Raw genomic sequence first — 24,940 nt, forward strand, 5'->3', positions numbered from 1 at the left:
AGTATGTCTGGCCTCTACGGATCATCCACATGAAGCTCCCGATCTGATCGACTCCTCACGAGTGCTAGCTCGTTGTAGAGCCCTTTTGACGGTCGATGCTGATCGAACTCCTTCGATCGATGTTTGTCGATTCTTTGGATGCTCCAGATCATCAACAGACATGCTTGAGAGGATGTTGAAGATCTCTCTAAGATTTTGTGGGCTCACGATACTCATAGCTCACTTTCTTACTTCTCGAACCCCAGGCTAAAACTCTAGGAAACTCACCGAAAACCTTGCACCCACTTTTTTATCTTTTCTTTCTTTTTCTCTTGGAAGGATATGGACTTCCTTCTCATGCACAAGACTTCTCACACCCTAAAATTTTTCTCCAAAAATCTTCTTCTTGCACGCCCCACTCTTCTCCTCTTTTTATAACAACGTCAAACGTCTTATCCAAAAGAAAGGATTAAGATGAGTAATTGCACATTTGAATTCAAATTAAATTTTGAATTCAAATGGACACCAACTCATCCCTTATCCACTAAAGGTGTGAGGCATGGCTTAAATTATGCATGGAGTGATTTCATGAGAAACCTTTTCTCATGTAATAAATGGAGCGTAAAAAAAGGGATAAGGTGCAAAGATTGATTGCCCATTCAAATTCAAACTTTATTTTGAATTTGATTGGCCAACCAATCATCCTTATCCATTCATTTGGCACATTAAAGTGGGGCGTGGAGAGGGCTTGGCGTGAGGAAATAATTCATGAGAAGTTTCTTCTTATGAATTCAAATGGGTGCAATGGAAGTGAGGTGGCGCATGGAGATTGGGTCAAGGTGGTTTCATTATTTAAACCAATCTAATTGAACCAAATAAGTTAGGCCCAATTAGACTAATTTAAACCCAACTTAATTAGACTTAATTAGGCTCAATAAAATCCTAATCAAATCAAGAATTGACTAAGTCCAACCCCTGATCAAATCAGGAACCAAACCATCTTGACGATTAGGTCAACTCTTAACCTAATTGGGTCAAACCCAACTGAATCCAATTCAATTGGACTTGATCCAAAAATAATTACTCAATCAAATTAAGTTAATTAGTGATCAAATTATTAATTAAATCTCTCATAAATACTGAGTCCAAATCCGATGGGCAATCGGGCATCAGAATTCATCGATATGTAACCCTGATCGAAAAATCCCAACCAGTGGGACTCTTGACTCCGGTACCCATAATGTGTGGAACTCATGATCAGAGAATCTTGATTCTCGATCACTGAGTCCCAAACATGTAGGATTCTACATCAGCCATCAGATCAGATAGGAACCTCTAATGTGTGTGACCCCGCAGGTTCGAACCTAACCGGTAGCACAGGAACTAATTCCTGTACTAATCGAAGTGACCATCTAGCAATGGTACCCAACATCCGGATAGGTCGAATAGTTACAATCGCAACACTTAGAACCTACATGAATGTGGTTACTATATAATTCATCCTTTTGACCCCTATGTTTAGGATGACTCAGGATTAAACTGTCAACCCTGATCAGATCATCCGAATCGTGCTCAACTCAAACAGTCCTGTGACTCCTCACAAGGACTACCTTGGCCAAGGTTTTGCTAAATTAAAATATGACTGTACACAGCTCCTAAACTAGAGTGGTCAATCCCATCTTGACACACGCACCGACAAGTCAAGTACTTGACTACACCCAGCAGCCTTCCATCACTGAATTAGAAATTCAGGTAGTCTGGTGCCTAAGTACAGTGAGTTGCTTGCAAGTCACCGTGGTGGTCTCAGGTCGGAGGGACATTTATACCTATATTCCATCGGAGCAAATCTTGACAGTAGAAATAGCTTCGGAGTCGATCACGTTCAGTACAGATGTACCCTTACATCTCATCTGTATGCCATACCAGTGTCTCCACACTCATTGGTTAAGAAGACAACCAACCTATATGGCATACAACGATCTATGCTTGATAAACGTTATCATCCTTAGTAACAACGTATCATTTGGTCGCGAACAGATTTAAGGACTAAACGACAAATCCTCCTTTGTCGAGTCTAAATAGTCCTAAGGACTTCACCACAATATAGGAGTTCATTAGAAGATGAAATATTTTGTGATAAAAAAATACCAAAATAATTTTTATTAATTCATAATTCATGTGCAAATATAAAAATGAGCACAACCGTCGACAGGCTGACGATTGACTTTGGGATACTATTCCCAACAGTAAGTGGATCTTCAAAAGGATCAGAGGCACAGACAGAAAGATAGAGACCTATAAAGCCTATCTGGTTGTCAAAAGATATTGTCTATATTATGGTATTAACTATGACGAGATATTTTCTCCTATAGCAATACTAGATATCTCGAAGTTGAAATTTGTATTTTGATATGTGATCAAAACGTATGGCTTCATTGAGAATGAAGATGAACCTTACATATACTAATGTGTTAATAGTTCTATAAGTGTATTTCTTATTTTGTAGATGGATGAAATTCTCTTAATCGAGAATAACATTTCTTACATTACAAAGAATAAAGATTTGTCCATCATCACTGTTCTCCATAAAGGACTTGGGAGAAGTATCCTGCCTCATAGGGTTGAAGATCTATAGAGATAGATCTTAAAGGCTGCTTGGATATCCCAGTCCACGTACATTGATCCCATGCTAAAGTAGTTCAACATGTAGAATTTCATAAAGGCTATCTCTTGATAGGCCATGGACTTTCACTCTTGAAGAGGGATTGTTCAACAATTCCTCTAGAGAGAAAGTGCATATTAGAATTTATTCTGTTATGTACATCATGACATGTATAAGATCGAATATGGTATACTCACTCAGAGTAGTGAGTGGATACTAGATTGATCCGGGTGAGGAGCACTGGAAGGTCATCCTTAAGTATTTGAGAAATAGTAAGGACCAGTGGCTCATTTATGGAGAATCAGACTTAAAATTTATGAGATTTATAGACTTTAATTTTCAATCGGATCATGATGATAGTTGGAGCGTATCGAAAAATAACTATACCCTAAATGATGGAGCAATCTACAGAAAAAATTTCAAGCAGAACAATATAGCCAATTTCATTTGCGAGGCAGAATCCATTGCAGCATCTGATGCTGCCAAAGAAGTTGTGTGGTGAAAGTTTATTGGTGAGCTTGGAGTGGCACCCTCCATTCACGATCTTGCTGTATTGTATAGCACTGGAGCCATAGCTCATGCGATGGAACTGAGTCCCATCAGCAAATTTTGCATCGCTTACTCCATATTCAGGAGATCATGGATGAGGTGACATCGAGCTTTAGGAGATCGATGGAAAGGAGAACATGACCGACCCATTTACTGAAGTCTTTCTATCAAGGAGTTTTGAGATTATAAATTGAAGATGGGTATATGATACTATACTGATTGACTTTAGTCCAAATATGAGTTGTTGAGAATTATGTCCTAAAGTCAATCGTTTTATGATTGTGTTAATTATAAATTATTTATGAATTGAATAATAATAAAAATTATTTGATCTATTCATCACAAGATTATATCTTCTAATGAACTCCTGTGTTTTGATGAAATCCTTAGAACTACTTTGATCGATAAAGGAGGATTTATCGCATAGTTCTTAAACTTGTTTGCGACCAAATGGTATGCTATTACTAGGATGCTAGCGATTATCAAGTATAGGTCATTGTGTGCCATATGCATTGGTTGTCCTCATAACTAAGTGGTTTGGAGATACTGGTATAGCATGCAGGTAAGATGTAGGAGTACATCATCACTAAACGTGACTAACTGTGGAGCACTCTGCTGTCAAGAGTAGCTCGCGAAGGGTATGGATATAAGTGTCTCTCCGATCTGAGATCACCAGAGTAACTTACAAGCAACTCACTGTACTTTGATGTCGGACTGTCTAAATTTCTGATTCAATGATGGAAGATTTCTAGGTGCAGTCAAGTACTTGTAAAATTGGTACTTGAGTCAAGATGAGATTGATCCCTCCAAATAAGTAGGAGTTAATACATCATTATATTTTAATTTAATAAAATCTGAGTCTGAATAATCCATGTGATGGATTTGAAAGATTGAAATACAGTGTGGATGACTATTTCATGATTGACAGTTAAATCCTAGGTCTCCTTGAGCATTAGGTTTAAAGGGATGAATTATACGGTAACCATACGTCAGTAGGTTCTTGAATGTTGCTTTGTCATCATTCGACCTATCCGAACGTCAGGTCTCATTGCTAGATGGTTACATCGATTGGTTTAGAAATTTATTCCTGTGCTACCGACTTAGATTCAAACCTAAAGAAGTTTCTGACTAATCATGTGGCTGATCAATAATTGAGAATCGTTCAAAGATTTAATCGTCAATTCGATTGATGGTTAATCTTATGCAAAAGTTGTAATAAATTTATTCGCTACATGTTAATGAATTATGGAGGATTAATTAGCAATTAGATTGCTGATTAGCTTAATTTGATTGAGCAAGAGATTTAGATCAAGTCTAATTGAATTTGATTCAATTAGATTTTGTCCGATTAGGTTATGAGATGACCTAATCGCTAAGGGAGATTAGTTTTTGATTTGATTAGGACTTTGGTTCAATCAATTTCTAATTTGATTGAGATTTGATTAAGACACTATGAACCTAATTTGGTTAGATTTTATTTTTTCTTTGGGTCAAAACCAAATTTGATTTGGTTTGAGACCAAAATAGGAAAGAAGAGAGAGCCCAACTTGACTGGGACTCTCTCTCTCCCTTGGCCGCCCAAGACACCACGCCATACTCTTTTTGTGTGAAATAATTCATGCCAACAACATCTCATATGCCCCTTATTTTTTTCTTCTTCCCAACAGCCTATATGGATAGTGGTTAGTTGGTTTCTTTTTTGAATCCTTATATGATAAGGATTGGATATGATTTAAAAGGTAAGACCTTATCCCATCCAACTACCTGCACACCTTACCATATGGGATTTCTTTTGTGCGACAAAAAGGGGGATTGCACCATGGGAAATCAGATGAGATCTGGTTTTGCCATGAGAAACTTTTTCTTTTGGGGGTGTGTAATAATGTGGAGAGCAACACCTTGAGAAGGGAGCACGTCTAATGTTTGGTGGCAACTCTAGCAAGAGTCCAATGTTTGTTGGACTCTTGAAACCTAACCTATTCTCCTATTTCAAGGGGGTTTTATGGGGCACCTTAATTTGTAGATGTGATCAGAAAATTGAGAGGTCTCCTTGGGTTATTGGCATGAGATATTGAGGAGAGGGGTCTCCTCTCTTGGGGTGGTGGTTCCTAGGTTTTTTTCCTAGGGTTTAAGGAAGAGAGAAAATAAAAGTATGGATTTATTGTATTCTTCTTCTTCCACATCCTATAATTCCTCCATGAGTATCCTCCTTCAAGCTCAAAAAGATTTTAGAGATTTGAAGGAAGGATTTAGATCAGCCAATAAGATGATTTTCGTATGAGCTAGTACTCTTGAGGAGATCGATCAGATCGAAACTTCGAATGGACCATCCGTAAAGGCCGAATATGTTGTGCGACTGTGAGCAACCAATGAGGACCTCTTTATCATATTTATCAACAGCGACGATCATCAATCTGTGCTCAGCTATCGAGTTTTGAACTTAGATTAGATATAGATTTGATCTACTGCTTACATCTATGCATGCATATTTTATTTTCAAATATTATATGTCATATATCATATCATAGATCCTAGAGTAGATTGATTTATTGATCAAATCATATACATGTTAGATTAATATTATTAATCTTATTTCTTTCCGCTGCTATCTGAAATACATGCATGAAATAACCTATGTTTTCCAACAGATGAGCTACAAAGTAATCCCAATGATTTATCATAAATGTAGGCAAAATATTATTTGGTCATATTTTTTTTTAAAATCAACTAAAATAATGTCATGGATTCCATAATTTATCATAGTGGAATGAAATACATTACACTATAAGAAAGCGGACCTTTAGCGATGGCAAGTTTGCCATCGGTAATAATGGTTTCTACCAACCACCAATGGCGATCAAAAGAGAAGCCATCATAAAAAAAAATTATTAGTGATGGAGGAATTGTATTAGTATGCCATCGCTAATAAATGGTATTCATGGTGGGTGCTATTAGTGACGACTCTACGCATCACTAATAACTAGTAATTTGATTTTTTTTTATTTGAATGGCTAGCTTATTAGCGATGGAGGATTATTAGTGATGGCTTTATGCTGTCACTAATAACTGGTATTAGCGATGGCTGTTAGCCATCACTGCTTATAACCCCTAAATTTCTCTACCATCAACCCCCCCCCCCCCCGTCCATCGATTTTTGCTAAAAATCATGCTTTCCCTCCACCCCCTTCTCCCTTGGCTCCCCCATCAGCGACCGACCGAACCTTCTCCCCTTTGTTTCCCTCTCCCCCCATTGGCCCTCGATTTTCATCTCCCTCGCCGGTGACCGACTGACCCCCCCTCTCCCCCTCTCCTGGTTCCCTTGTGTCATGCTGCCACCTCACCCTTCGCTGTCCCCATGTTGCTGGAGTCCTCGCACTACCACCTGCCTAGTCGGATCCATCGCCTCCCTTGCCAGATTTGCCACCCTCCTTGTCGGATTCGCTCTCCCTACATTGGTGATGCCCCCTTGTCAGATCCACCGCCCCCTTTGTCGGGGACGCCGCCCTCCTTGCCAGTAATGCCCGCCTTGCCAGTAATGCTGCCCCCCTTACTAGATTCACCGCCTCTCTTGCCGATGATGCCCCCTTTGCCGTTGATGCCGCCCTCATTGCAAGATCCACCGCCCCCCTTGCTAGATCTGCCACCCCTTGATAAGTCATATATTTGTATATTTTTTTTAGATATTTTTGATAATTAATGATGTTAACATCTTCTAAAAATTTTAATTTTATAAATAAATTAAATTTTTATAAAAATAAATAATTTTAAAAAATATAAAATTAGAGCATATTTTTAAAAAATAGATGTCAAGTTGATTGAGAAATTTAAGCATCAAAATAATTGAAGAATTAGCTAAAAATTTAATTTATATATTTTTTTATTTTTTAGGCATAAAATTCAAACAAAAATCAAGCAAAAATATCCAAAAATCTATTTTAAAAAGTCTTTGGTGCATGGTGGACCGATCGCTCGATCCATAAAGTCATCCATATGGTCCACAAAAAATTCTGTCTGATCCACGTCGTGGTTCACAAGCTGGCGGGTTGGATTTGCACTGATCAACGATTGAGATTGCACTGAACACCACATCAGATAGCTGAGAATGTGCTATCCCATATCAATCATTGGTGGCCCACTAGTTTGGCATGATCTGATGGCTCCAAGAAATCCATCACGAGATCGGACGGTCCTGATCGTTGCCAGTAGAAGGACTGAAGCTGATTTACACTGATTGATAGATGAAATTCAATCCATCATGAGATCAGATGGCCAACATCGAATCTGACTGAGATTAAGTGTTGGGCAGTGATTTTTGATGAGGTCTCATGTGTTCACACACGATCCAATGGTTAGAAATGTAAGATGTGGGTTGGACATATTTTGGAGGGCTTTTGGGACTCCATTTTCTATCAGAAAAAGGAAAAAATTCATCTATAAAAGGGGAGTCCAAAAATAGAAGAGAGGTGGTAGAAAAATAGTGGAGAAAATAAAAAAAATAAGAGAGATATAGGGATCCAAGAAGAAGAAGAAGAGAAGTCAGTTCGCTTCATGGAGTACGAAGAAAAAAAGAGAGGTCATCAACCATCTTCCCGATGAGACTGCACCAATCAACTTTAGATCTTTATTACAGTTTATTTTATTTTATTATTTTTTTTTGTAATTAAATTTTAATTTTAATTAATATAAAAATTTATTTTTTTATACTTTAAATTTTTATTATTTATTTTTATTTCAAGTAGATGCTAAGATCTAGTTAGTAGTGTTGGATTTGTGTCCTAAAAGCCAATTATTGGCTAACATATTATGTAATTCTAGGACCTAAACTTGTACTTATAATCTTTTTATTATCAATAAAAAATTTTTTCATTCTAATCATGTTTGTGTCCATGATTTATCCTAAAAATTAATAAAGATAATTTTTATATATTCTTAAAGAGTTAAGAATTTGAGACACATATTAATTAGTGGTTAATTTTTAAATACTCCTGATCAAAGGATCGTCATGGAGGATAGTGATCAATCTATTTGAGATCGGTGCATGATTCATCTCCCTCGTAGGCAGATGAGTCTCGAATATGCGATGTAGAAATACTTAGGTAAAAGTACAGATGGTTGTTAGAGAATAACTTATACTGAGCATGATCAACACGAGAACCACACGGATGTCTACTCACTCGTTAGTGGTCTTTTCGATGCTACAGTGATGTGAGTGATCTTTTGACCTGTGGTGCCATTGAATATTGGCAGCGAGGCTACTGGATTTGACTATATGTTCCCTTGATCCCTAGCCATTCAAATTTTTGCTGTGTATATTAGCTTCAGTAGGTTCAAATTCACTATTTAGGAGTAGGATGCACCTAAATGAAATCTATCGATCTTGATAGAAAAGGAGAAGTCCTATGCAATTTGTGAGACTGAGTTTAAAATTTTTTTGGCTAAAATAAGTGTAAATACTAAAAAAGAGTTTCTATAGAATTCATAAATGAACTCGAGTCGAGCCAATCTAGCATATGATTGATGATAGGATCTGATGAGTTCTCCATGACCTTCGTCAAGTCAGAACTCATGATAGAAGGACTGAATCATACGATAATTATACTTAAAAATTTATACTTTTATTCTACTGGGTTGCCACTACATACTGTTAGGTGTCACTAGTGGATTGTAAGACTCATCGAGCATCATCTTGATGATCGATGGCCCTCGAAGGATAGAATTAGAAATATTCTAATTCATCAAAAAGAGTTTCGATGATATTGTGATGGAGATCACAATATATCTCACTACCAAACAGAATAGAATCTATGGGATCACACATTAAAAGATTTAATCTTGAATTTATCAATTGAGCTTATAAAGTTCTAATTGGGTTAGGGTTTATTGAAATCCTATTAGGTTTATGAAAACCATGCTAGCACACGGTTAAACCTAATTCTTCTTAGGACTTCGATTTGATCGAGTCCATAGCCTTGAACCTAACCTAAATCTATTTGAATTTAATTAGGCTCTTAATTGTGAGTCCAAGAAGATTTGATTAAGTCAATTAGTTGACATATTTATCCTAACATTATCTCTTCTTTATCTCCTAATTATCTCTAAGTGTGCATGTGAAATAGATAGAAGATTGGGTGGCGCCTTCCTTCTCTTTTGGCAAGAATTGGGCATCAAATCCTAAAGAGACCCACCCCCTCTTATGTGGCATGGTGTGGAGGAGAGAGAGGTGGGGCACGCCCCTTCTTATTTGGTTAGAAACCCTATTGTGGGGTGCCAAGAGTTGGCATCCCAACTATCAGACATGTATTAGATGGTGCATCTTATACCGGCTTAAAGGAACTGATGATATACCATATATATCTAATTTTAATTGGAATAAATTATATTAAAAAGGTAGAGGATTCTTATGAGATAAGGATCTACCTTTTTAAGATAATTGAGTTCCTATTATGTATCAGGGTAGTGCCTATATAAAGGGTATGTCTCTAGAATTTCTAGCTAATTGATTTTTTATAAAAAATCTCTCTCTCTCCCTTCTCCATGCCTCCTCTCCTCCCTCTCTTCTCTTCCACACCCAAGAGTTGGGCGTCCTCTTTTTTCACATGCCAAGAGATGCTGCTTTGTCTTCAAGAGTGAAGATCGAGGAGAAGAAGAAGAAGGCTGCTGATCAAAGAGTTGATCCCGCAGTCCAAATCATGGTATTGATCAAAGTGCTCAAGGCTAATATTCTTATTGAGAAAAAGAATCTTTTACGAAGAGAAATCTACTTGAGATTGATCCCGATGGATATCCGTAAAGGTCGGACATATGTGCGGCTCGAGCATCTACGAATTTGTGATCATCAGAAGCGGTGAATATCTACTCGCACCAAGATAATGAGATCTGTTCTTATATTTATTTTTAAATTTTAGATTGTATATATGTATTTTCTCCTAGACTTGGGTAGGATTAGATTTGATCTCTTGCATGTGGGGTTAAAGGGTTTAACCTATTTTATTTTCTGCTGCGTATTTCAAAAGTTTTAAAATCTACACATACTGCTTATCCAATTTTTTAATAGTGGTGTCAGAGCCACATGTTTTTGAAAATATATATGGCCTGATTTTTAGATTATATCGAAAAGTTTTAATGATTTAAAATCAATTTTATGCTGATATAAGGTTGTCCTGGTATAGGATTTATCCTCTATATTGTAAAGGTTGTTCTAGCATAAGATTGATTGATTTTAAGAATTATTTTTAAAATAATTAAATTAAATATTTTAGATCTAAAAATTAGCATATGTGATATGTTTAATTTGAGTTTAGATCTAAAATTTGAATGATTAAAAATTCATATCAAACTGATATAAGATTGTCCTGATATATGTTTTACCTCTTATATTTATATTGTAGTTTGATGTGAATCAATTTTTGAAAAGATATTTTTAAAATATTTTAATTATTATTTTAGATCTAATTTTATATATATTTGATATATGTAAATTTAGTTTTAGATCTAAAATTTGATATATATGTGATGCATATTTAATTTAGATCTGAAACTACATATATTTGATATATGAAATTAGGTTTAGATCTGAAACTATTTCAAGATCGTAAGCTACTAATTGCATGCAATGAAATATAATCTAAAAATTATTTTTAGATCTAAAATTATATAGTTGCATATGGATATGGGATGAATAAATTAGGTCTAAGTGATCAAACTATAATTAGATTCTAATTGATTAGATCAGGCTAGAATCTATTTTCGATTTTGAGCAGTTGATTGAACCTAATCGATGGATGATTAGAATTAGATCAAAGGGGCTCAAAATTAAGTTTAGTTATAGTTGGTCGCAATGATTCATATTTTTATGTGAATTGATTGACTCAAGATCGAATTTGGCTCAGTGCTTCGGGCTTGTTTCAATAGGTTAATCTAATCGATTCTAATCGATTAATTTGGTGTCTAAGGCAAGTATTTAGATGATAATTATTTAATTGATTCTGTTGTCTGACCTAATCAATTTTGATTGGTGTCTAAGGAAAGCAACGAGGGGACTCCTACACATCTTAACTTATTGGGCCATATTAGGAGATTCAGTTTTGTGTTAGATTACTTGTTGGCTCGAGTTCACCATGTCGACTCGGCTGGTTAGACATATTGATGTGCTGACCTAATTTAATCAGTTGGATGTTAGATCTATTGATTTAGAAGAGATCTAAATCCAAATCTTCTCATTAAATATTAAGTCTAGAGGTCTTCCATCATTGTAGAGTTGCGGGTGCCTTCCTGGTATTGATATTTGATATCTTAGGATAGAGATGGGGTTGGGCCTAATAACTATTAGATGAGGGTCCCAATGAAGGCTTTGCACCTACTGGTGAATGATAGGTCTGACTTAACTAAAAAATGTGCCAATAACTATTAGATGAGGCCATAAGACTTAGAGACTAAGCCCACTGCATCTTGCTTAGTGAAGCAATGGACAAAGTGTTGTTTACTCATTGGTCTGTACTCACCAATAACTGTTAGGTGAGGTGTGTATAGATTAATAGAATTGCTGTATTTACTTGAAATCGATCACCTATAGGTTTTCATTTTCTCCACCTGAGGAGTGTGGGAGATTCAAAAAAATAGTGGGAGCTTTTGTTTATTTTTAAAGTTTCTAGAATAAATAATTTTATAAGTATAAAATCTAATTAGAAACTGTTCTCTCTGCAGATAACCATATCGGGTTCAAATCTCTTAGCTCGAATCCTTGATACAAATAGATTGATCGACACAAATTACAAATACTGACTCCAGAATCTGAGAATTATTCTCAATTTTGAAAAGCTTACTCATATCCTAGACTAAGAAGCACCTGTGTTATCTGCTCGTCCATCCACTAATCAATGAGTTGGACTTGAGAAATGGATGGATGAAGATAACAAGGCAAAGTGCTACATCTTAGCATCCATATCCAATGATCTTCAGCAACAGCATGAAGATATGAGGATTGTCAAGGAGATATTGGTTCACCTGCAAGAGTTGTATGGTGAACAGAGTCGCACAGCTCACTTTAAAGTCTCTCAGAGACTTTTTAGAGCTAAGATGCATGATGGACAGTCGGTCAATAAGTATTGTTTGACAATGATTAAGGACATAGAGGAGCTTCAGAAGCTTGAAATGAATATGGACAAGGAACTGCAGGTGGATCTGTTACTTTAGTCTCTTTCTGATTCATATGGGTACTTCATCATGTACTACCATATGAATAAGATCGATGCTATTTTGTTGGAGTTATTGAATATGCTGGTGACTGAGAGGGCACCTTGAAAAATTCAAGGGGCATAGTTCTAATTGTGGAGCGGGCTTCCTCCAAAAGAAAGTCTTCTTTTAAGAAGAAGAAAAAGCCCACGAAGAAGCAGAAGAATGAGACCAAGCCTAAAAAATAGGTTCTAAAGAAGGCCGATGATAAAGAAAAGTATTTCTATTGTAACATCGAAGGGTCTCGAAGAAGGAACTGTCCGACCTACCTGACAACTGTCAAGAGCAGGAAGAAGGATGGGCCTTCTAAAGGTACATCTGAAATATTTGTTATTGAAACTAATCTAACAATTTTCTTTTCTTCTAGTTGGATTCTTGATTCTAGTTTAAGTGCTCATTTGTGTACTTCAATGTAGGGTCTTGAAGAAGTTAGGGGGCTGAGGGAAGGTGAGATCACTCTTTGGATCGATAATGGAGCAAGGGTTACTGCTGTGGCCGTCGAAAACTATCCTCTGCGACTATCGTTAGGATTTAGTTTGCTTTTAAAAGACTGTTACTATGTATTTGTAGTCAGTAAAAATTTGATTTTTATCTCTATGCTGGCATAGAATAATTATAATTTTTATTTCAATAAAGATATATGTTCTATTTATTTTGAAAATAAACTTGTAGCACGTTCTTTCTTGATCGACGGTCTTTACCATCTGTACATAGATGCAAGTGTAATCATTAATGAGTAAATAGTGAATACCATAGGGTCTAAGAGACCAAAAGATAGGATCAACCAAAAGTATCTGTGGCACCTTAGGCTAGGCCATATTGGAGAAGACAGACTCAACAAACTGGAGAAAGATGATCTTCTTGGACCATTGACTTTCGAGTCTTATCCAATCTGTGAATCGTGTCTTTAAGAAAAAATGATCAAGCTATCCTTTATGGGATAAGAAAAAAGGGCTACTAAGATATTAGCCTTCGTACACACTGATGTGTGTGGTCCATTCGATGTACAAGCTAGGAGTGGCTATATCTACTTCATAACTTTTATCGATAATTTTTTATTATATGGATTTGTGTATTTGATGCACCGAAAGTCTAAAGTCTTTGCAAAGTTCATAGAGTTCAGACATGAAATAAAAAAATAGATCAAAAAATCCATAAAGGTTCTTCGATCAGATCGAGGAGGGGAATACGTTAGTGAAAAATTTTGAGCCTATCTCAAAGATAATAGCATTGTCTCATAGTGGACACCTTCAGGGACACCTCAACTCAATGAGGTATTCGAAAGAAGAAATTGAATCCTATTGATATGGTCCAGTCCATGATGAGCTTCACAGATCTTTCTGACTTCCTCTAGGGACATGCTTTGTTTACTGCGATTCATCTTTTGAATCAAGTTCCCTCTAAATCTATTCTTACCACACTATATGAATTAAGGTATGGTAAGAAGCCAACACTCGGGTATCTTAAGATTTGGGGATGTCTGGCCCATGTCAAGCGAAAGCAGACGGATAAGTTAGAGACTAGATCCTTTAGGACTCATTTTATAGGGTATCCTAAGAAAATCATGGGATACTACTTCTATCTTCCTGAGGATCACAATGTAATTGTAAGCCGTCATGCCATATTCTTGGAAAAGAAGTTTATCCAAGATGGAGGTAGTGGGAGATAAATTGAGCTCGAAGAGAAAGTCTCTGAAAAGCATCGAGTCCACGAACCTGAGCCCAGTAATGAGGCAGTAGATGTAATACCTCCTCCGCCTCATAGATCAAGTAGGATCTTCCATCCTTCTGAAAGATACTTAGGTATTCTTTTAGAGAATTTAAAGGAAGCATTTTTTATGGGAGATAGGGATATTAGGAATGATCCCAAAATCTATGATGAGGTAATGTTAGATGTAGACTTTGAGAAATGGATGGAAGCAATGAAGTCAGAAATTGACTCCATGCATTCCAACCAGATTTGGTCCTTAGTAGATCTATCTGAAGGTATTGTATTTATTGGGTGTAAATGAATTTATAAAAAGAAGATTAGGTCAGATGGTAAGGTAGAGACCTATAAGACAAAGCTAGTCGTGAAAGGTTATAGTCAACGCAAAGGCATTAACTATCATGAAACCTTTTTGCTCGTAGCCATACTGAAATCCATCCATACTCTGCTTGCCATAGTAGCATTTTATGATTATAAAATTTGACAGATGGATGTAAAAACTGTCTTTCTAAATGGATATCTTGAGGAAGATATCTATATGGAGCAGCCTCTAGATTTCACGTCTGATGATAATGATCACATGGTCTACAAGCTGCAAAGGTCCATTTATGGACTTAAGCAAGCATCTCAGAGCTGGAACACTCGCTTCAATGATGTAATCAAAATATTTAATTTCATCAAAAATGTGAAGAAGCCATGTGTACAAAAAGGTCAGTAGGAGCGCTGTCATATTCCTCATATTGTACATGGAAGACATCCTCCTGATTGGGAATAATATTTCCATGCTGACGTCGATCAAAGTATGATTGTCCAAAGAGTTTGCCATGAAAGACCTAGGAGAAGCTTTCTACATTCTTGATATAAAGGTCTATAAAGATAGATCTAAGAGAATGATAGGACTCTCACAGTATATGTACATAGAGGAGGTACTGAAGAGGTTCAGCATGAAAAACTCCAAGAGATGTCTTTTGTCCCTTAGACATGGCATTCATCTCTCCAAGAAGATGTGCCCTGACACACCTGAAAAGATCCAGTGTATAAGCAAGTTTCCTTATGCTTCTGCAATAGGGAGCCTTATATATACCATATTATGTACATGCCTTGATATAGCACTTATCGTGAGTGTCACGAGTAGATATCAGACGAATTCAGGTGAAGAACACTGGATTGCTATTAAAAATATCTTTAAGTACTTAAGAAGGACTAAGGATTTGTGTTGGTCTTTAGTGGAGGATCAGAGCTGAAAGTTGAGGGATACATCGATTCAGATTTTATGGCTCATGTCGATAATAGAAAGTTTACATCAGGATATATTTTCTTGTGTAATGGTGGTGTGGTTAGTTGGAAGAGTTTCAAGCAGTCGATCATTGTAGATTTGATCATGAAAGTCGAGTACATCACCGCCTCTGAAGCTGCTAAGGAATCTTTTTGGTTCAAAAAGTTTGTTGTGGAGCTGGGTGTGATGCCATCAGATGCCATTGCACTGCACTATGACAACAATGGTGCCATAGCCCTCACTAAGAAGTCAAGATCTCACTAGAAGTCCAAGCACATAGAGTGCGATTTTACATTATACATGAATACCTCGAGAAGAAGTTCATCGAGGTGCAGAGAGTTGACTCTGCACTGAATGTGGTAGACCTACTGACCAAGCCTCTCAACCAGTAGAAGATCGAAGCTCTCCTTGAGAAGATGGATCTTAGGTATATGGCCAATTGGCTTTAGGTCAAGTGGGAGTTTGTTGGATTTATTCCCTAGAAGCCAATTGTTGGCTGATACATTATGTAATTCTAGGACCTACACTTATACTTGTAATCTCTTTATTATTAATAAAGGACTTTTTCATTTTAATCATGTTTGTGTCCATGATTTATCTTAAAAATTAATAAAGATGATTTTTGTATATTCTTAAAGAGTTAAGAATTTGAGATATATATTAATTAATGGTTAATTTCTAAATACTTTCGATCAAAAGATCATCATGGAGGACAGTGATCAATCTATTTAAGATCAGTGCACGGTTCATCTCCCTTGTGAATAGATGAGTCTCAGATCTGTGGTGTAGATTCACTGGGGTGAAGGTGCAGGTGGTTATTAGAGAATAACTTGCACTAAGTGTGACCAACACAAGACCACATGGATGTCTACTCACTCGACAGTGGTCTTCTCGATGCTGTAGTGGTGTGAGTGGTCCTTTGACCTGTGGTGCTATTGACTATTCGTAGTGAGGCTACTGGGTTTGACTGTACATTCTCTTGGTCCCTAACCATTCGGATCCTTGCTGTATATGTTGGCTTCAATAGGTTCAGGTTTGCTGTTTAGGAGTAGGATGCACCTAGATAGAATCTATTGATCTTGGTAGAAAAAGAGAAGTCCTTATGATTTGCGAGACTGAGTTCAGAAAGTTTTTGACTAAAGCAAGTGTGAATATTGAAAAAAAAAATTTACAAGATTCATATATGAACTAGAGTCGAGCCAATCTAGCATATGACTGACGATGGGATCTGACAAGTTCTCCATGACCTTCATCAAATCGGGACTCACGATAAAAAGACTGAATCATATAATAATTTTGCCTAGAGGTTCGTACTTTCATTCTACTAGGTTGCCACTATATACTAGTAGGTGTCACTAGTGGATTATGAGACTCATCGGGCGTCATCTTGATGATCGATGGTCCTCGAAGGATAGAATTAAAAATATTCCAATCCATCGAAAAGAGTTTCGATGATATTGTGATAGAGATCATAATATATCTCACTATCAAATAGAATGGAACCTATAGGGTCACACATTAAGGGATTTAATCTCAAATTTATCAATTAAACTTATGAAGTTCTATTTGGATTAGGATTTATTGAAATCCTATTAGGTTTATGAGAACTATACTAGCACACGGTTAAACCTAATTCTTCTCGGAACTTCTATTTGATCGAGTCTATAGCCTTGAACCTAACCTAAATCTATTTGGATTTAATTGAGCTCGTAATTGTGAGCCTAAAAAGATTTGATTAAGTTAATTAGTTGACATAATTATCCTAACATTATCTTTTTTTTATCTTCTAATTATCTCTAAATGTGCATGTGGAATAGATGAAAGATTAGGTGGCGCCTTCCTTCTCTTTTGGCAAGAGTTGGGCATCAAATTCTAGAGGGGCCCACCCCCTCTTATGTGGCATGGTGTGGAGGAGAGAGAGGTGGGGCCACACCCCTTCTTATTTGGTTAAAAACCCTATTATGCGGCGTCAAGAGTTGGTTCCCCGACTACCTGACATGTATTAGATGGGCGCCTCTTGTACCTGCTTAAAGGGGCTGATCATATAACTCTTGGTGCCCCAACTGCCTGACATATATTTGATGGGTGCCTTTTATACCTACTTAAAGAGGCTGATCATATGCCATTTATATCTGATTTTAATTGAAATAAATCAAATTAAAAAGGCAGAGGATTCTTATGAGATAAGGATCTACCTTTTTAAGATAATTGGGTTCCTACTATGTGTCAGTATAGTGCCTATATAAATGATATGTCTCTAAGGATTCTAGCTAATTAATTTTTTATGAAAAATCTCTCTTTCTCCCTTCTCCACACCTCCTCTCCTCCCTCTCTTCTCTTCCACGCCCAGGAGTTGGGCATCTCCTTTTTCCACACGCCAAGAGGTGCTACTTTGTCTTCAAGAGTGAAGATCGAGGAGAAGAAGAAGGCTGCTGATCAAGGAGTTGATCCTGCAGTCCAGATCAGGGTGTTGATCAAAGTGCTCAAGACTAAGGTTCTTCTTAGGAGGAAGAATCTTTTAGGAAAAGAAATCAGTTCGAGATTAATCCTGGTGGATATCCGTAGAGGTCGGATACGTGTGCAGCTCGAGCGTCTACGAATCCGTGATCATCAAAAGCAGTGAATATCCACCCACACCAAAGTAATGAGATCTGATCTCATATTTATTTTTAAATTTTAGATTGTATATATGTGTTTTCTTCTGGACTTGGGTAGGATTAGATTTGATCTTTTGCATGTGGGGTTAAAGGGTTTAACCCATTTTGTTTTTCGCTGCATATTTCAAAAGTTTTGAAATCTACACATGTTGTTTATCCGATTTTCTAACAAGTAGATCATAGTACCAATTTATTTTTGTGCACTTTAAGTTTCTTTTATTACAAGTAGCAGCTAGGATCTAAATAATAGATCTCAGTACCAAGTTTATTTCTTACACTTTTAATTTTTAATTTAAATTATTTTTTTAAAAAATTTATTTTTTTATAAAAATCAAAGTTATCAAATCAAAGCACTGCCTCCTCTATAGATTTGACCCAGCTCACTATTTTTTTATATATTTTTAATATTTTTAAAAATTAAAATTAATTTGATAATCATGGTGTCCTAATAACAACATTGCGAGCTATCACTCCTCTTGTCAGATCCACCGGCCCCCTTGTTGGTGATGCCATCCCCATGTCAGATCATTGTCCCCATGTCGGATCACCATCCCTACATCACCGTTCCTGCACCTACGGATCGTTATTTTGGTAAGTACTAGTGACGATAGTGGAGCCGTAGCTAAAAATTCTTTTATTTTAATATATTAATTAATTTTAATTAGATATTTATTTAATTAATTAAGTAGGTATTAATTAAATTAATTAATTAGATATTTTATTTAAATATGATGAAGATTTTGGATGGTTGATTTTTAACTAATGATCTTTGTTAGAACTAGGGGTGCAAATGGGTCAAATCAGATCGGGTCTTGAGTGACCCTGATTTGATCTAATTTTTTGATCGGGTCTAAATATAGGAGCCAAATCCAGTCCAATAAAAGATTGGATCGGGTCGGATCAGATTCATGATCAAATTTCTTGACCCAATGGATTATTTGGGTTAGATTGGGTCCATAGATAACCCAGCTCTGATCCATGAAATGCAGGTTTGGTTCAAGTCCAGATCCAGGTCGGTTTGGATCCGATCCATTAAAGTATCCTCGATCAAAATTAACATTCATATAACATAGGAACAAAGAGAGATGAAGGTCAGGCCAAGTTGGATCGAATTATTTATTTTAAGATCCAAATCAATCCCAAAGTCTACATGGATCGAGTCAGATCAGGTCAAAATTCAGTAAATCTAGATCCGACTCAAAAAATGGAATGGATCCAATTTTTGAATATGATCCAAATCTGTGGATCTTTTAAAATGGTTCGGATCGAGTCTATGCAGATCGGATCAGATCAGGTCATGGGTCAACTCAACCCATTTGCAGCCTTAATTAGAACAAATATTGCATCTTTTGAGTCTCTTTTTGCTCTTGCTTTGCTCTACTTTTTGTTCTTTTTTTCTGACTCAGTCATCTCTTTTTAAAACTTTTGCATTGCATAGAATCATAGACCTATTTTTTGATTAATGTACATATTCTACAGCATCTGTATATTTATATATTTTTATACGGATGGAAGAATTATGTACATTGGTCAATTGACCATCTAATTTAGATAGTTTGAAAATTATAATTAATTCTATAGATAATTACAGTAATCAAACAGTATGTTAAGAATTTGAGAGAAATTTTGGATAGTATTTTCTTTAGTTCTCCTCACACATCATCAGCCATATGGGGGAAACTAAGATAAAATACTGTTGAAATTTTTTTCGATCCTTATTGCATATCATTTGATTACTATAATTGACCTATAGAATTAATATAATTTTTAAATGGGATAGGATCTTCAATATCTATTAGTTGATGATAGAATACATTTATTATGTAAGCTATTTTAAATGATAAAATAATTGATAAGCATTTTGCCTTATATTTGTATATGTAGAATCCCTAGATAGTGTGTCATGGATCGAAGTTGGGTGGACCGTCGAGTAGTCGATGGAGTGATTTCTACTGAACATAAAGAGGGTGTCACTTCTATGATTATGCTTTTGAGAATGCAGCACTCTTAGTTCAAGGACAAGCTCATTGTTCTTGCAAGAGATGCGTTAACAGAGAAATGATTGATAGGAATACAATGATTGCCCATTTATATAAGAGTGGATTTATGCCAAAATACAACTATTGGTACTTACATGGGGAGACATGGGAGATAATTGCAAGGGTTAGAAGTCAGCAGGATTGGACACAGAAAGAATGGTAGACATGGTTATGGATGTGATTGGTCTTGAATTGGATTGGGATATGGAGGATGATCCAGAAGCTAGTAGCGATAATTTCTATTGTATGTTAAGAGATGCTGATGAACCACTATGTCTGGGATATGAAACACACATTGTATGATTAGCTATGTCAGACATGGTTATGGATGCTGTTGGTACAAAAATCTGCCTGCGCCAGAGAAGCTAGAGTCAAGGGAGTCGCGGTCGCCGCCGGGACCTGCAAAAGAAGTCTAAACCGGAGGTGGGGTTGCTCCGGCAAGAGCCTCCGATGCTCAAGTCAGTTCTCTGCCTCAACAGGAATGGAGTGCTCGAACGAAAATTTTAGCAGAGTTTCTAGGTAAAAATGAGAGCTTAGAGAATAACATATCTGGGGTCCCCTTTTATAGACGGGGGAAGCAGCAGATTGATAGCGACTGTTTATGATCGCCTCATCGTGGACCGTATGGGGTCAGGAGGAATTTATCATGAAGAGTAATGGGGTGGAGTCGTGGCTATCACCATGGCTCGCCACGTGGAATCAGTTGCGGGGAGTGGAGCGGCGTCCGTTGTCGTGACTCACCAGGGAGTGGTGGAACCGCACAGGATCTGTCGTAGGAAGTGGAGCAGAATCGTGACCGTTACTGCGGCCTGCCAGGGAGTAATAGAGCCATGTAGGATCCACCGCAGGGAGTGGAGCAGAGTCGTGGCCATTACTACGGCCTGCCAGGGGGGTCCAGACTTGTCGGTTGAAGTTCGGTTGGAGTCTGATTTCCACGGAAGCCCAGATGGGGATCATTTGTCGAGGAACCTCGATCGAGACCTTCAACAGGAATTTAGGGCAGAAGTCCAGCTCCAGTGAGAGCCCGGACAAATCCTGCCTGTAGCTGGAGTCGGAGGCGAAGTCCGGCTCCCGTAGGAGCTCGGACGAGGTCTTCCTGCAGTCGAGGTTGGGGACGAAGTCTGGTTCCCGTAGGAGTCCGGATGAAGTTTGTCTATAGTTGGAGTTGGAGACGGAGTCTGGCTCCCGTAGGAGTCCGGACGAAGCTTGCCCGCAGCCGAAGTTGGAGATGGAGTTCGGCTCCCATAGGAGTCCGGATGAAGTTTGCCCACAGCCAAAGTTGGAGACGGAGTCTGGACGAAGCTTGTCTGAGTTGAAGTTGGAGACGGAGTCCGGCTCCCGTCTGGACGAAGTTTGTCCATAGCTGAAGTTGGAGATGGAGTCTGGCTCCCGTAGGAGTTCGGACGAAGTTTGCCCGCAGTCGAAGTTGGAGACAGAGTCCGGCTCCCGTAGGAGTCCGGACGAAGTTCGCCTGCAGCCGAAGTTGGAGACGGAGTTCGGCTCCCGTAGGAGTCCGGACGAAGTTTGCCCGCAGCCGAAGTTGGAGACGGAGTCCGGCTCCCGTAGGAGTCCGAACGAAGTTTGCCCACAGCCGAAGTTGGAGACGGAGTCCGGCTCCCGTAGGAGTCCGGACGAAGCTTGCCTGCAGCTGAAGTTGGAGACGGAGTCTGGCTCCCATAGGAGTCTGGATGAAGTTTGCCCGCAGTCGAAGTTGGAGACGGAGTTTGGCTCCCGTAGGAGTCCGGATGAAGCTTGTCTATAGTTGAAGTTGGAGACAGAGTCCGGCTCCCATCTGGATGAAGTTTGCTCGCAGCAGAAGTTGGAGACGGAGTCCGGCTCCCGTAGGAGTCCGGACGAAGTTTGTCTGCAGTTGAAGTTGGAGACGGAGTCCGGCTCCCATCCGGACGAAGTTTGCCCGCAGCCAAAGTTGGAGACGGAGTCCGGACGAAATTTGCCCACAGTCGAAGTTGGAGACAGAGTCTGACTCCCGTAGGAGTCTGGACGAAGCTTGTCTGCAGTTGAAGTTGGAGGCAGAGTCTGGCTCCCGTAGGAGTCCGGACGAAGTTTGCCCGCAGTCGAAGTTGGAGACGGAGTCCGGCTCCCGTAGGAGCCCGGATGAAGTTTTCTTGTAGAATCCCTGAGGGGTCACTCCTGACACGAACTTCGACTGGGGGGGTTTTACACCCAACACCAGTCCCCCTACTTCTGAGTTTGAATTTCGATCGGAGGAAGTACAAAAAATTTTCACAGCCGAAGTCGTTTCCTTGAATTCTGCGCACGACCGCCCTCGAAAATCTTGGCATTTAATGCGCGCATGTCGGAGCCTTTTTTCGATTAGGGCGACCCGAAGAGTCCTTTCAAAATTCCCACCCAGACATAATCCTAAGCGTCACGCAATAATGGTCCGCGAATGGTCAACCCTATGCCGCGGTGAGTGGGACACGTGGTGGGTACTGGTTGGCCTAGGGATATCTGCCACCATAACTGCGCCAGGCCCCGTTGCTTATTTAAGCCCCCGCCTTTCCTCCGCCCGAGAGCTTAGCCACTCAGCCACTCCATCGGTGGCCTTTCCGACTACGAGCATCCTTCACGTCGGTCTTTACCATCTCCACCGGCTCTCCGCCGTCTTCAGTCCCCCGAGTCTCTCCGAGGGGTTCTCCCACCGGGGCCTCCGCCTCGGAGGCCAACCTCAAAAGGATGCCACGAACCAGGAAGAGTGCAAGGAGGAGAACAGCGGTCTGCGAGTTCTCCGGTCACCAAACTGTCGTTGAGGGTTCCCGTCGCCTTAAAGGGGGCTCGAGGGAGAATTCCTTCAACAACAGGGGTTTAATAACGGGGACAATCAGTGAGGGCATTCTGCTTGAGAATTTCGGAGTAGCTGAACGGGGCGACACTGGTCAAGGGGGCAGAGTTGTTGTTACAAGCTGTGGCGGGATTCTTGATGTCATCGGGGTCGAGGGACCAGAAGCGGTCGGCACTGACGGTGGGGCAGTAGAACTTGTTGCGGGGTCGGTGGAAGTAGCGCATGCTGACCTTGTCGGAACACCTAGGACGGTGGTTGTCGTGGAGCACACGGTGGTGGCGCATATCTCCGGTGCCATCGCTGCCTCTGGGGTACCTCCGGTTCTTCTTGAAGCAGGTCGTCGTCGCCGTTGCCTTTGCTACCCCCTGAATTCTATCCCATCCTTTTCCCGCTAAGGTTGGGATTTCGGAGATGGAGCGGAATGAGACGGGGGGCGAGAGCTGAGGGGCTTATCACACGTACTGAAAAATACTGCTGGGAAGGATAGAACCGGGAAGAGAAGTCTACAGCTTGAAGTGGCCTCCGGTGTATCCCTTTCGAGTTTTGTAATAATGTTTTCTTTTTTTGGCCCTCCGGGTCTTGTAATGTACATCTTGTTAATCGAAAAATGAGAAGGAGATTTTGTTACTTCGTCCGCACTTTGCGTCGAATTGTTGCCTACCGAACTTCTTTCCTTTACCATTGTTATTGTTGTATTCCCTTCTCTCTTTTCTTTGTTTTTTTTTTTTTTGACGTCGTCCGGAGGTTATCGGTTGTTGTCACATCGGCTCGCCTTTTAGTTATCCTTCTCCCTCAACCTTAATGGCTCTATAATGCATATTTGATGAATAATATGAGAAGGAAATTTTTTGCTACCTCTTTTACTCATGTGTTGAATTGTTGCTTGCCGAGCTTCTTTTCGGCCTTTGCATCGTTTGGAGGTACCCGATTGCCATCGTATCGACCCATCTTTTCTGTCCGTGGCCACAGATTTGTCTGGGACCGCTCGGGTTTGGTGCCCCCCATCAGGGCTCGAGTTCGAAGGTCTGAGCTTCCATCATCCTGAGAAAGTCATCTTATCTCGGGCTTGCATTGAAAGCTTCCTTGAAAGTGGGAGTTCTTGATAAGAACCCCAATCCTTGCTGAGATGGGGTTCTCTACATCTTTGACGCTATTTGTTTTCCATTCGTCGCTGACGTAGTCCATCGCTTTCCTTTTTAACCCCTCTCTCCTTTTCTTTTTTAAGTGGGATTTTTCCCTCTGCTCTTGGTGGGGCTGCGGGAGTCTGGCTCCCATAGGTGAAGTCGGGGTGAAGTCCGACTCCCATGAGAGTCCGGATGGAGTCTACCTACAATTGAAGTCAGAGGCAAAATTTGGCTCCCATAGGAGTCCGGACGGAGCTTACTAGCGTTCGAAGTCGGGGATGAAGTTTGGCTCCCGTGGGAGTCCGGACGGAGTCTTCCTGCGATCAAAGTCGAAGGCGAAGTCTGGCTCTCGTAGGAGTCGGGATAGAGTCTTATTGCGAAGGGGCCGCTGGGAAGGTCCCCCTTTTTCTCATCTGGTCTTGAATGACCAGACCTTAATTAATGTCGGGGCGAGGTTCTTCCCCTATTTCTGTTGTAACAGGTTTCAGCTCTGGTTAGGACGAGGTTCTCCTCCTGTCTCTAATGCGGCTGTATGGGCGTTGCGGGGCACATATGGGCGTTGCTGGGCCCTTCCCCCCATCCGGTCTAGGTGTAATCGGGCTTTCGACTTTGCTCAAGTTAGGGTGAGATTTTTCTCCTGTCCCTAACAGGGCTGTGGGGGCGCATATGGGCATTGCAGGGCCTCTCCCCCCATCCGATCTAAAGAGAATCGGACCTTCGACTTTGCTCAAGTTAGGACGAGGTTCTCCTCCTATCCCTAACAGGGTTGTGGGGGCGCATATGGGCGTTGCAGGGCCTCTCCCCCCATCCAGTCTAAAGAGAACCGGACCTTCGACTTTGCTCAAGTTATGATGAGGTTCTCCTCCTGTCCCTAACAGGGCTGTGGGGGCGCATATGGGCGTTGCAGGGCCTC

The sequence above is a fragment of the Elaeis guineensis genome, chromosome 6 (assembly GCF_000442705.2).
Source record: "Elaeis guineensis isolate ETL-2024a chromosome 6, EG11, whole genome shotgun sequence".
NCBI classification, from domain to species: Eukaryota; Viridiplantae; Streptophyta; class Magnoliopsida; order Arecales; family Arecaceae; genus Elaeis; species Elaeis guineensis.